This window comes from Etheostoma spectabile, chromosome 5, assembly GCF_008692095.1.
Source record: "Etheostoma spectabile isolate EspeVRDwgs_2016 chromosome 5, UIUC_Espe_1.0, whole genome shotgun sequence".
NCBI classification, from domain to species: Eukaryota; Metazoa; Chordata; class Actinopteri; order Perciformes; family Percidae; genus Etheostoma; species Etheostoma spectabile.
This window is the reverse complement of record NC_045737.1, coordinates 18,811,086-18,823,883: the sequence shown is the minus strand read 5'-3', so window position 1 is coordinate 18,823,883 and position 12,798 is coordinate 18,811,086. Positions and strand designations below refer to the sequence as shown.

At 38.9% G+C, this 12,798-nt stretch overlaps 1 long non-coding RNA gene across 1 annotated transcript in view; it reads right to left on the bottom strand.

The window, feature by feature from the left end:
* Positions 1–358: 358 nt before the first annotated feature.
* Positions 359–12,798, bottom strand: part of LOC116689005 (uncharacterized) — a 16,749-nt gene continuing 4,309 nt past the window's right edge. The window contains exons 2-3 of the long non-coding RNA XR_004331905.1: positions 2,129–2,133; positions 359–439 (exon numbers count right to left, since the gene is read on the bottom strand). This is a non-coding gene — a long non-coding RNA (uncharacterized LOC116689005). The remainder of the gene's footprint in view (positions 440–2,128; positions 2,134–12,798) is intronic.

Genomic DNA, 12,798 nt, shown 5'->3' with positions numbered 1-12,798 from the left:
GTCGGCCAGCAACACAATCTGTATCCTGTCGAAAAAAATCATCCATGTTTAATACAGCCGGGACTTGCTTCAGATGGTTGTGGCACTCAGGAACAAAGTTGGGGAGCCAAATTTCTCACAGCCTGCTGAGATTTATTGTTATTTGTTTTTTTGTTATTTTTATTCCGTATGTTTTTTGGTCTTCCCTATCTTCAGCATACGTTCAGCTATTTAAACCGTTTTAAAATGCTATTTAAAAACTTTTAAAATGTTCAGCTCTTTCAGCAGATGATGGGACTTCTTTAACTTTTTTTTGTATTAAGCTTTTAAACATTTTATTTTAACATTAAAGTCAATGAAAGCAAGCTTCAAATCCTTCAAATGTTCAGCTCCTTCATACTTTCACCTACAGACATGATTCAAACTTTTAAATGTTCACAAAGTATTCTGCTATCCGGCTCTATATTTGATATTTTTTACAGTTTTTGTAAAAACACTATTTAAGTTTAGTGTACTGCACATTTTAACATTTTTCTGAGATTATGAGTGTGTATTGTAAGACCTAGAGGGTGTGGTGATGTCACTAGAGTGTGAGCTTAAAAAGAAATCATCTTAGTTCTTTCACTATAACTTGCTCTCATGTCAACAATTCAGCCAATGTGCTCATTCCTATGAAATTACTTATACTTTTGCCTCATCCAGCTTTCAAATGACAACAGTTCCAAATCTTCTTCTATTATCTGCCATGTTAAACATCGTGCCCATTTCTGGTGAAACGCAGAGCAAAGCACTTTTTAAAATTGCTGATATGCTCACATTTTTAAGTTTAGCCACATAAAGTTGATATCAGTACATACAGATTTAGGCTATTCATCAAGTTTAGCTTTAGCTATTCAGCTATTCAGCATTCCCATGCATTTTCTGCAGGAAATGCATTTTCTAGTTCTAAACACAGTTCTGCAACACTACAGGAACATGCATGCATGCAAGAACATATTTTCGCTGAGGGGTGCTGCAGTCAGACATACGCAAATGCCTCGCCTGCAGAAGCAATACGAGTTAGTTAGGCAAAGCAACAATTACCATCTCCTCAGTCTTGGACCACTAAGGGGGTTCATCCACAAAAACTGCTTTGCTATTGGTTTAGGGTGCAATTTAGCCAGTCAAAGTTCCTTTTTAAAGTTTGACTGTGTCAGTGATTCATCATCAAATCCATTCCGCATGCTTATGCCTAATCAATGGAACTCCATATTTTCACTAGTACTTGGACCCATGCAGATTCTTATAATAGCGCAAAAAACATACACACGTTGGCATGGTTTTGAATTGGTAGCCAATGGAGAATGCTGTACCAAAGCAAATAGTTCCTTCTCAAACAACAAATAAATGTTTTTACTAAACTGAAGATAATGATCAACCCTCGTCCCCTCCAACCTTCACAGGACTTCACTAATTGTCTATCTTAAATGAGTTTAGCTCAGACTTCATTTTAAGTTTTTCTCAGAACTCATCTTGAAACTGAATGCTTCACGCATTTCAAAAATAAATCAAGTAAATTCATTCCTTATCTCATTACTGAAATGTCGGCTTCTTTACCAGGATTTAAGATATGGACACTGTTTTAAATTGTATCAATAATTCTGTACTTGCACCAAAACCCTTACTGAATGTAGACTGAACAAAAAACACCCCAGTTAATTAACTGTTTATTAACTGGGTTGTGTCAGAATCACACACACATTACTTGACACTACAAGTGTAATCTGAGCTTTAGTTGGTGGGCGTAAGTGCATACATCTCTTTCCAACCTGTCTCCATAGTGTTGCAGCTCAGTGACTGACTGATTGTGTGCTCTGATTGGATCCCGTCGCCAGGATGCGGGACATTAGCTCTATGATTGGTGGATAGACAGAAAAGATCAATTTTTTTCCTTTTTTTCTGACACTTTACAGTTAAAAGTCAGTATAAGAAAGGCATGATGGTAGTGATGAAAATGTTGTTTGCTCTTTTACAGGACTTTTATGGACTTTTTTGATAAATCTAACAAAACATTTTTTAAGAGGAATGAAACTTTATTATTCACTTCATCCAGCGGCTTAACAGACGATTGGATCAGAGCTTCTACTACTAAGACCACTAGATGAGAAACCGTGCCTCTTCAGTAGTCTTAGTCATCAAAAGCAACTTAATGTCCAAATTCCAACAGCCATTCACCACATCCTGGCATCTAGTGGCGCCTGAGTAACATAACATCACTCACAATACTCCTAATGACCCCATTCGTGAAAGAGATTAGTTGCAAATGAACTAATCACTCGCGAGTTGCACATTGCTACAGGGAGTGGGGGAAAAATTGGGTGAATTAGTAAGCAGTTATGATGATGGAGAGCAACTGACAGTTAGTTATGCAGCGAGAGAGATTCAAAGTTGTGTTTACCCGACTGTTTTATGTCTTCTCCACATGTCTTTCTGCTTCAATGAGAGAACTTTCCCAAGGCTTAATGAGTTTGGAGCCTTGGGCACTTCAAATTAATGTGATCTGAGTTGTGGAGGTAACTTTTAAAATGTATTCTGGTGCAGTGCAATCACCAGTTAGTCTCAAGTAACAGTAAGTGGTTTAATGTAGGTGCACATGGAAATGATAATGCATCCGTATGGCATCACGATTATGTCATATCTTGCAAGCGCCATGGCATTGCATTTCCTCATACTCATTTTCGGGTACTCCTCTATAAATAACATGAAATCAAGAAGAGTGTTAACTTTCCCTGCTACAGCTTTTCCCACCGTGGTCAGAAAGCACAGGGGAGACACTTTGTTGTCTCCTTATGTTTTGTTTCATGCTCACAGCTGCCTTTACCACTCTCGATTGTTGAATTGGTGCCCGAAGAGTAATATCTACATGTGTGAAATGATGCAATTTGCTCGTTAGAGTAATATGGATTGGAAATGGATGTTATAGGCGCTCGCGAGATATGACATAAACCTGACGCCATACATCTGCATATGTGATGAGTTGTGAGAATATTTAGGTAAAAGTATGAATTGTGTGATAAGTTCAGGCTAACTCTGTCAGATTTTTTTAAATCAATCAATCAATGACCAATCAGTCTAGGATAAATTTTATTGACACATAAACCAATGACTTAAACTATGGAACTATTGAAACTGAAATAAAACATTGACATTAGTTTTCTACACAACAATCTTGCCTCGAGATCTATTTAGTAGCTGTTATAAAAGTTTCTATTACCACTTGTTATTCAGCAGTGGATGGAGTTTGACTGTTGCCTCACATTTCCATTTTTAATTTCCAGTTTTTTTCTTAAAATGCACAGAATTCTTTTACATACATTTCCACAACAAACTCAAAAACTCAACTCAAAATGATCATGTTAAATAATTGAAAGCTCCAGAACACCTTCAGTACTAAATGGACCTTTAGGTGAGACTGTTTGGTTCAACAGTTGTTGTCCAAGATCAAGAATGACCTTTGCGCCTTGATTAAAATTATTTAGAGATAACACACCCTATCAAAATAAAATAATGCATTTTAAAGAATTTTAGATTTCTTGAGAGGAGTTTGTGGATGAATTAATTGTTCCAGGTCAAGACTGTTCTCTCGGCACAGTCAGATGTCTGGAGGCTTGGTGACAGCTTGGATAACACTCACTCACTCACTCACTCACTCACTCACTCACTCACACACTCTCTCTCTCTCTCTCTCTCTCTCTCTCGCTCTCTCTCTCTCTCTCTCTCTCTCTCTCTCTCTCACACACTTTGTCCTTTGTCACACTCTCCACTTCATTCTGTTTCATTCACACACACTAGAGAGAGTGGTAGCATTGTGGCTAACACTATCAGCCCATGTGGTATGTGTTAATCACACCTATGTCCATTACCACTTCAGCACAAGGCCCCTTAGCTTGTATATGCGCTCGCACACACACACATGCACATGCGTCCACACATACACACACACACACACACACACACACACCACACACACACACACACACAAAACACACACACACCCCACACACACACACACACACACACACACACACACACACACACACACACGCACACACACATACCAAAATAAAGTACACACACACCCGTGGAGAAAGAGGAAATGTAGACAGCTATGGTCTGGAAATAGGTGGACAAAAGAAAGGAGGAGCAATGTTTCCTACTTTTAACAAAAAAAATTACAATCTGCTTCACTTCAGTAAAGCTACAAATATGAATTGTTTCACAACTTTGTTAAATATTAAAAAATGTTTCATGTTTCAAAGGAAATATGTGAAAATGTTTGAAAATGTTATTCCAATTTTACCATCATCTTATAACCCAATAAATAGTTAATCCAACACTTCTCATAAGAAGTTACTACTTTGAGCCTTTTGTGGACAGCCGGTCGGAACATCTGGGATTTCAAAAAGGTGTTAAAAGTGTAAACAATGTCAGCAACAAAGTCAGTGACATTATAGAGGAAGTCAAAGCTGCATTTTTTCTGGGCTGTAAAGAGTCACAAAAATTGAAAATTTGACGCCACTCCTTTTAAGTTATGGTTGCTAACATTGCCCTACTATTATTTTGAAAAATTACAGAATCTGTCCAGCAGTACAACATAGTAAAAACACATTCTCACTACCATCACGTAAAATACAGACGTTTGGTCAGATGCCTTTGGCATTGTTACTGATGCTAAAAGTCTCCTTTAGCGCCACACCTAAATGTGCTTGGTCCGGATAATTGGCATCACATTTGATGCAGTTAGGTTAAAGAAAAGGTCTTGGGTGGGCTTATAGAAAGGTGTGTTTCCATGACATGTGATACAAGAAAGGAACAGTTGGGTTTAGGAAAAGAAGAATGGGATACATTTGGGTTTAGGAAAAGAAAAATGGGACAGTTGGGTTCAGGAAAAGAAGAACGGGATAGTTGGGTTTAGTAAAAGAAGAAAACAACAGTTTTTTTGGTGACACGCGGGACACAAATCTCGGTCTCCTGGGTGAAAAGTCCTGTGTTGTTTGTCCCATCCACCACCCCAACCAACCGCCCTATGCGTATTTTTGACCTTTTATACTATTCACTACCATTGTTGCTCTTAAAGGTGCAGTAGGTAGGACTCATAAAACTAACTTTCTGTCATATTTGCTGAAACTGACCCTATGGTCGAGTAGAACCTCATGAAGTAGGTAATTTGAAAAAGAATCTGGCCTCTGGCACCGTCTACAGCCTGTAGTGTGATTTGCAAAAATCCAAAGCTCCCTGTTCAGATGCACCAATCAAGGCCAGGGGGGGTTGTCTAATTGCATGTTGGTCACTGTTTATGTACATGCATTCATTGGCCATTGATTCAAGTTTCTTTAAAATTGTAAAAGTTTGTAAATACTAAATATGCTCCTTTCAATCGTGCATTTGCGGCACTCAGACACTGTAAACCATCACCAAAAAAAAGGGAACTCTCTGGTGAGTTCAATGCTATCTCACACAAAACTCTACATCATACAGTTCATTAGCTGTGAAAGGGGACGTAGCCAAAGCATAGGGGTCAAGGCTAACCTTTACCTTTAAAAAAGGAAGTCTCTGCTGAGTTCATTGATACTTCAAATAAGACTCTACATCAAACGGGTCATAACTTATGGAACTTATTAAGCATAGGGGGCGGACCAAACAATCACCAATGAAGAAGGAACTCTCTGTTGAGTTCAATAATACCTCACACAAGGGTCTACCTTGTGAGAGGTATGGCCTGAGTAATTGAGCGTGGTTAAAGTATAGGAGGCGGCTCCATGTCCACACATTATGAGTTTCATGTAAATCGGATGATGTTTGTCATATAAGGCTGATTTCCTGTTGCCAGCGGGGGGTGCTATGACCAAAAGTCAATGTTGGCCTACAAATGTTCTCAGGCCTGGACGATTGTCAATCGTGAGAAATTCTGGTCAAATTGAATAATGTACACTAAAGTAACAACTTCTTTGTTTATTGATAAATAATCAAAATGGCCGCCACACCCACACCGTTGGACAAAAAGTTTTGATTTTAATAACTTTTCATCTTTTACGTCTTTAGGTATCACAGACCGAATTTGAAGTTGATCTGATGAAATCTCTAGAAGGAGTTTGGTAAAGTATAGCACCTTGACTTTTAGGCTACTTCCTGTTGCCACTAGGTGACGCTATGACTTTGAGTAAATACCGGCCTGTATATGTCCTCAGGGTTGGACTCTTATGAATCATGAAAAGTTATAATATCTCATCTTTAACGTCTTAAGATGGTAAAAACCAAATTTGAAGTCAATCAGATGAAATCTCTAGGAGGAGTTCGTTAAATTACAACATGTGGAAATGACCAAAATCGCACTAATTTTGAGCTTTCCATTCAATATGGCAGACTTCCTGTTTGGGTTTACGGTATGGCTCCTATGACTTGTCTTGAATGTCTTGAAATGCCTTATATGTGTACTAAGTTTTGTTAGTCTAAATTAAACGTACTGCAGGGGCTACATTTTTGAAGTTTTGTAGGGGCGCTAGCGAGCCAAAGACCAGACTTGATGTGACTGCCAATTTTGGTGAGTTTACGAGTATGTGAAGCCCCTCGAAAAGGCAATTAATTTGCCAAAAAAAAGAAAGTGAGAAAGAAAGAAAGAAAGAAAGAAAGAAAGAAAGAATAATTCCTTCACTTTCAATAGGGCCTTCACCGCTGTTGGCACTCGGGCCATAATTGAGGTGTCATGCAGGTACATCATAATGTTGAACTAGAACATGGTTGCCCACCTGCCTGTATGCTTTCTTGTTACATAATCTACAACCTGTACCTAATAGAACTTAACCAAGGATGAACTTAAAATAAATCATGTGTGTATTACTGTAGCTTCATTACTATTCCTCACTTCTGCTGTGTTGCAGGTCTCTGTTGGCCAGTTGGAATTTACATTGATTCTGTATGCAGAATCGTGTTTGTTTTATTGTCCAAGCAAGGCAATTATTAAAGTAGGAAAAATCTGTGATGTGTTTTCTGATTGGATACTAAAAGATTACAGCCGTGATGAATAATATAATCAGATAGACTAGTGTTTTTGCTTTTCTGGAATTGCAAATTGTGGACTGTCCTGGGATTGAAACAGAGCAAAATGTGGCAATTGGTGGTCTGAAAGGAATGTTTAAAACATGTCACTGTAATATCCATAATAATCCATATGTGTTTGCATGCTTCCTGAACTACTCTGCTGCTTTTTATATTACAAGAGTGATCTTGTAACTGGCTGGCTGAGCCTCAAAGTTAAACAGTGAAATAGATTTATATCTAGAATGAGGGTTTCCATTCCCCTTCTTCTCTCAAAAGCCAAATCTGTTTGTCTGTGTTAACAATGTCACTTCAACTTCAAATATTTGGACTAGTTCAGAGGGCCCTTGATTTACCTCAGCAGACTGGAACAGCTGCCAACGCAGATGCATTACTGGTGAGATTCAAGTAAATCAAGCGCTCTGGTTTCTGCTGTGTTTGCTGTAAGATCAAGCTGCAGGGAAGGACCAAGGAGCTTTCAGTCTTGATCAAGATTTAAAATGTGTGTGCGCACGTCTCTGTGTGCATAAAGTATACTTTCAGTGTCAAAAGGTTAAGACCAGCCCTCACCACCTCCTGCATGTTGCCCACCATTGTCATTCCTGTCCCCCTCTGCTGTATGCTATTGAAAAGTAAAATCCTAGTTCCGTGAAATAATCTTTTATAAATTGACCTGTTTTGGTTATGGAAGGCCTCTGAATAGCCAGCTTCCCCGCGCCCATAGTTGAAAAAGAGACTGCGGAACTAAATAAAAAATCCACATGCCTTCACTACACATCATGTTTTGACTCAGAGACAAAATTTCACACCCAAACAATGTCCGGGCCTTTCATATACATTTACAGTAGCCTGAGCGCATAAAAGGCTTGTGATTGGTCACACAGTGAGTGAGTGCCACTGCTCCAGGACTTGACTGTACACCACCCAGTATCAATCAGTGTGGTATGTTCAACCGTGTGGGTATGTTCACGTACATGGATGTGTGTGTGTGTGTGTGTGTGTGTGTGTGTGTGTGTGTGTGTGTGTGTGTGTGTGTGTGTGTGTGTGTGTGTGCGTGCGCGTGTGTGCGCATATGTGCGGGTCAATATATCCCTGAGCCAAAGCCCTCTACTACCCTCGAGTGGTCAAAATGCATAACTGACAGGGCTTACCTGAAAGGTACAGGCAGCTGTTTGCAATATGTAGCTGTGTTTCATTCTGTCCACACTTATTTGTATTTGGGACTTACTCACTTCTGCCTCTCTGTGTGTTTGTACGTCACGCTTGCTTGCATGTCTCTGAGTGTTTGTCTGTGTGTGTGCGTGCCAGTGTGTGTGTTTGTGTGCTTGTGTGTGTGTTTAAAGATGAGTATGTGTGTGTATGCACTGTGCATGCCCATGCCTCTTATTTAAACGAGAGATTAGCGGATAGAGAGGGAGCAGTAGAGCAAAACGAACAAATATACAAACACTGTGGTGCAGAGGAGGTAGAGGTTTGGAACGGGGGAATGAAGGGATGAGGCGTAAAAGAAATAGCACTTATGTTTGTGGTCGTTCATAAAAATAAATGCAAGGGGTTGTGTTGGTGGTGGGCATGTTACTAAAGGGCGTTTTCACACTTGTAGTTCGTTTTCTTTGGTCAAAATTAGTTTGTGAGTTTGGAAACTTGCAGCAATTTGCCCTTGGTTGGTTTGGTTCGGCTTGGTTTCACACTTGGAAAAATCCAAGTGTACCAAAATGCACCATTACAAATCACGCAAGAACGTCCACTACTCTTATTAGTCAGGTGTTTCTAGGAGCGGGTGCAAGAAAGTAAATACAGGAACAAGGTCGTGTTTTCTGGACTAATGCTTGCATCTCCATGGTCAAACCAGCTCATTTCATTAAAATGTTCAGACATTGTTTTGTTAGGGGCGTTACTACATCGCTCTGGTCACGAGACATTGCTCTACGCTGCCTCCAATTTTGGCAGCAGCTGGGGTGACCACGAAGATACAAGTGAGAGGACGACGAGCTTGACGGCAGTCTATTCCTGTGATAGAAACACTGCAAGCTGCTACAGTTTGCTGCAACACAGACTGCTAAACACACCTGACTACAGGAGACTAGCTCAGACTGTGGAGTTTGTATAGTCGGTACGGTTGAAGTACGGGTCACTTTCCCACAACAAACAAACCGCTCCAGAGTTCGATTGACAGCGTACGGAGACCACCTCTTCAAGCAGGTCTAGGTATGCTTGTTTGGTCCGCTTTTGGTGCGCACCAGAGTTCAATTGTAGCGTTCTCACCTGCCCAAACTCTAGTTTGATTCAACCGAACTAAAGGCTGTTGGTGTGAAAACACCCTAAGACACCGGTAAGACAATTAAATATGATCCAGGAAGTCCAGTTTGAGTAACTGATTACAAATTTGTAGGGTTCTTAGTAAACAGTAGAAATACAGTGTTCACAATACAAAGTAATCTACCAGGATTGTGAGTTTGCATGCATTTGCTTGACAGATTTAGTTCCCTGGCAGAAGGTGTTGGGTTGTGGTCCTCCTTTCTTGGCACCCCAGCTACATCAATAGTGGAAAGTTTTGATTAGAGCTTGTTGCCTCTGCCGCTTTTTCTTCCATACTCTTAACATGCACCCACTGGTATCTTTCTCTGTATTTGCCATGTCTAGTTGTGTTGATACTGAGAAAAATCCATAAATGTATTATAAGACGTGGATACTGGATTCCCTTCATTTAAATAAAAATCAGCCAGCGCATAAGCCATAACCTGGTCCTGGTTTGCTTCTGTGTTATGCTGCCCACTACACATGTTAGTGTTTCACTATCTGGCCTTTACTGCTCAGTCCTGCATAGTTTAGGGCAAAATTTGCGAAAATAAAACCTTGACAGATTAAAATTCACAACTGAAAAATGTGTAATTTAGCTTGTTTGCAGTTTACGTTTTACAGACATTTCTTTTGAGGGAAGTCTTTGTTTTTTTTTCATTGCATTACCGCTGTTGGCCACTTAAACAAATTGGTTGAAGGACTAACTGAACTTGTACAACTCTTGAAGGTAGAATTCCCTCTGATCTTCCCCCTAGTAGATATCCTTTTTAGTTTATTGGCTAAAAAGAATGCGCTGGCAGGTATGTAAATCATGTCCCAGCCACTATGGTACCTATGTCTAGGTGTCAGTAAATTTATCAAGAGCCTCAAGAAAGACTAAAATGTGCAGGGAAAGAGAAAAAGGGAGGATATGCCAAGGTTGGCAGAAAAAAGATGAGACTTGAAAAAAGAGATTAGTTAACACTGAAGAGGGAGAGAATGAATGAAAGAGAATGGGGCCAAACAGAGAAAAAAAGTGGAGAAAACTATGGGCAAAGTCAAAACTTAAAGGGCAAACAAACAGAATGATCTAAACAAAGACATGAAGAAACAGATGAGAGAAAGCAGAAGATGATCATGTGATTCAAGCCTGTTAATTAATCCTAAACCTAAACTAAATTATAACTTGTTTGAAAGCCTTGTTCTTAATCTTCAACATCCAACACGGAAAACTTTACAGACAATTATATTTGTTGTTTTTTACCAAGCTCCAGGACCATATTACGAATTTTTATTTTTATTCTCAGAGTTTTTATCATGAGTAGTCCTTAAATCAGACAAAGTACTTATTGTAGGTGATTTTAATATCCATGTGGACGTTAACAATGATAGCCTTAGTATAACTTTCAACTCATTGTTAGATTCAATTGGTTTCAGTCATAGTGGGCATAAGGCCAAACACTGTTTTAACCACACCCTCAGCCTTGTGCTGGCATATGGCACTGAAATTGAGGATTTAATAATATTTCCGCAGAATCCGGTATTATCAGACCAATTTTTGATAACTTTCAAATTCCTACTACCCGACTATACTAAATTAGGTAAAAGCTTCTACACTAGATGTTTATCTCCCAGTGCTATAGCTAAATTTAAGGAAGATATTCCAACAACATTTAACTCAATGTCAAGCTTTAAAATAACAAAGGACCTTTATGTTAGCTTTATTCCCTCCCAAATTTAAAAATTTGTCGACGGTGCTACAACCTGCCTACGGATGACTTTAGACTCTGTTGTTCCTTGCAAAAAGAAGATGATGAAGCACCTTGGTATAACTCACAAACTTGCAAATTAAAACAAATCTTGCGAAAACTTGAAAGTAAATGGCATTCCACCAAACAAAAAAGAAGAATCTCGTTTAGATTGGCAAGACAGTCTGAAAACCTATAGGAAGGCCCTCAGAAATGCCAGATCAGACTATTACTTATGACTAATAAAAGAAAATAAGAACAACCCAAGGTTTCTTTTCAGCACTGTAACCAGGCTGACAGATAGTCACAGCTCTATTGAGCCATCTATTCCAATAACTTTGAGTATCAACGACTTCATGAGCTTGATGAATAAATATTATGATAAAATTAAAAACAATTAGAGATTTAATTCATCACCTTTTGGAAAACTACTAGAAAGAACGACAAGACCTGACATATACATGAACTTCTTTTATCCTATTGACCTTCAACAATTAACGTTAACAGTCTCTTCCGCTAATCCATCTACCTGTCTCTTAGACCCCATCCCAACGAGGCTACTTAAAGAAGCATTACCCGTGGTTAACACTACATTACTAGATATGATCAATATGTCTCTATTAACAGGTTATGTACTGCAGTCATTTAATGTAGCTGTGATAAAACCTCCTCTGAAAAAACCCACCCTTGACCCTAAAGTCCTAGCAAACTATAGACCTACATATCTAACCTTCCCTTTCTCTCCAAGATCCTTGAGAAGGTAGTGGCAAATTAGTTCTGTTATTTTCTACATAGCAATAGTTTATTTGAGGACTTTCAGTCATAGCATAGAGACGGCGCTGGTGAAAATGACTGACAACCTTCTAACTGCTCTTGACAAAGGACTTGTCTCCCTACTTGTCTTATTAGATTTTAGTGCTGCATTCAACACCATTGACCATACCATCCTGTTATAGAGATTGGAACCTTTAGTTGGCATTAAAGGAATTGCACTAAGCTGCTTTAAGTCCTGTTTCTGTGATTGATCTCAATGTGTTAATGTTAACAATAAATCCTCCAAGTACGCTAAAGTTAGCCATGGTGTTCCACAAGTCTCAGTGCTTGGATCAATTCTTTTCTCCTTATATATGCTTCTTCTTGGCAATATTATTAGGAAACACTCAATTAACTTTCACTTTTATGCGGATGACACCCAATTATACTTGTCAATCAAGCCTGACACCAGTAAGTTGGCTAAACTTCAAGCATGCATTAAAGATATAAAGTCCTGGATGACCTACAATTTTCGGATGTTAAACTCAAACAAAACTGAAGTTATTGGGCTGGGCTCTAAACACCTCCGAACTTCATTATCTAAAGATTCTAGATCTAAAGCACTACTGTCAGAAATCAGATTTATTGATCAGGGTATATCCTTTAACACCCATCTAAAACAAAACCTCAAGAGCAGCCTTTTTTCATCTTCATAACATTGCCAAAATTAGGAATATTCTGTTTTAAAACAATGCTGAAAAACTAGTCCATGCATTTGTTACTTTTAGGCTGGACAACTGTAATTCCTTACTATCAAGTTGCTCAAGTCCCCCAAGGCTCTCCAGCTGATCTAGAATGCTGAAGCACGTGTTCTGACAAGAACTAAGAAAAGAGATCATATTTCTCCTTTATTAGCTTCTCTGCATTGGCTTCCTGTAAAATCCAGGATTGAATTTAAAATCCT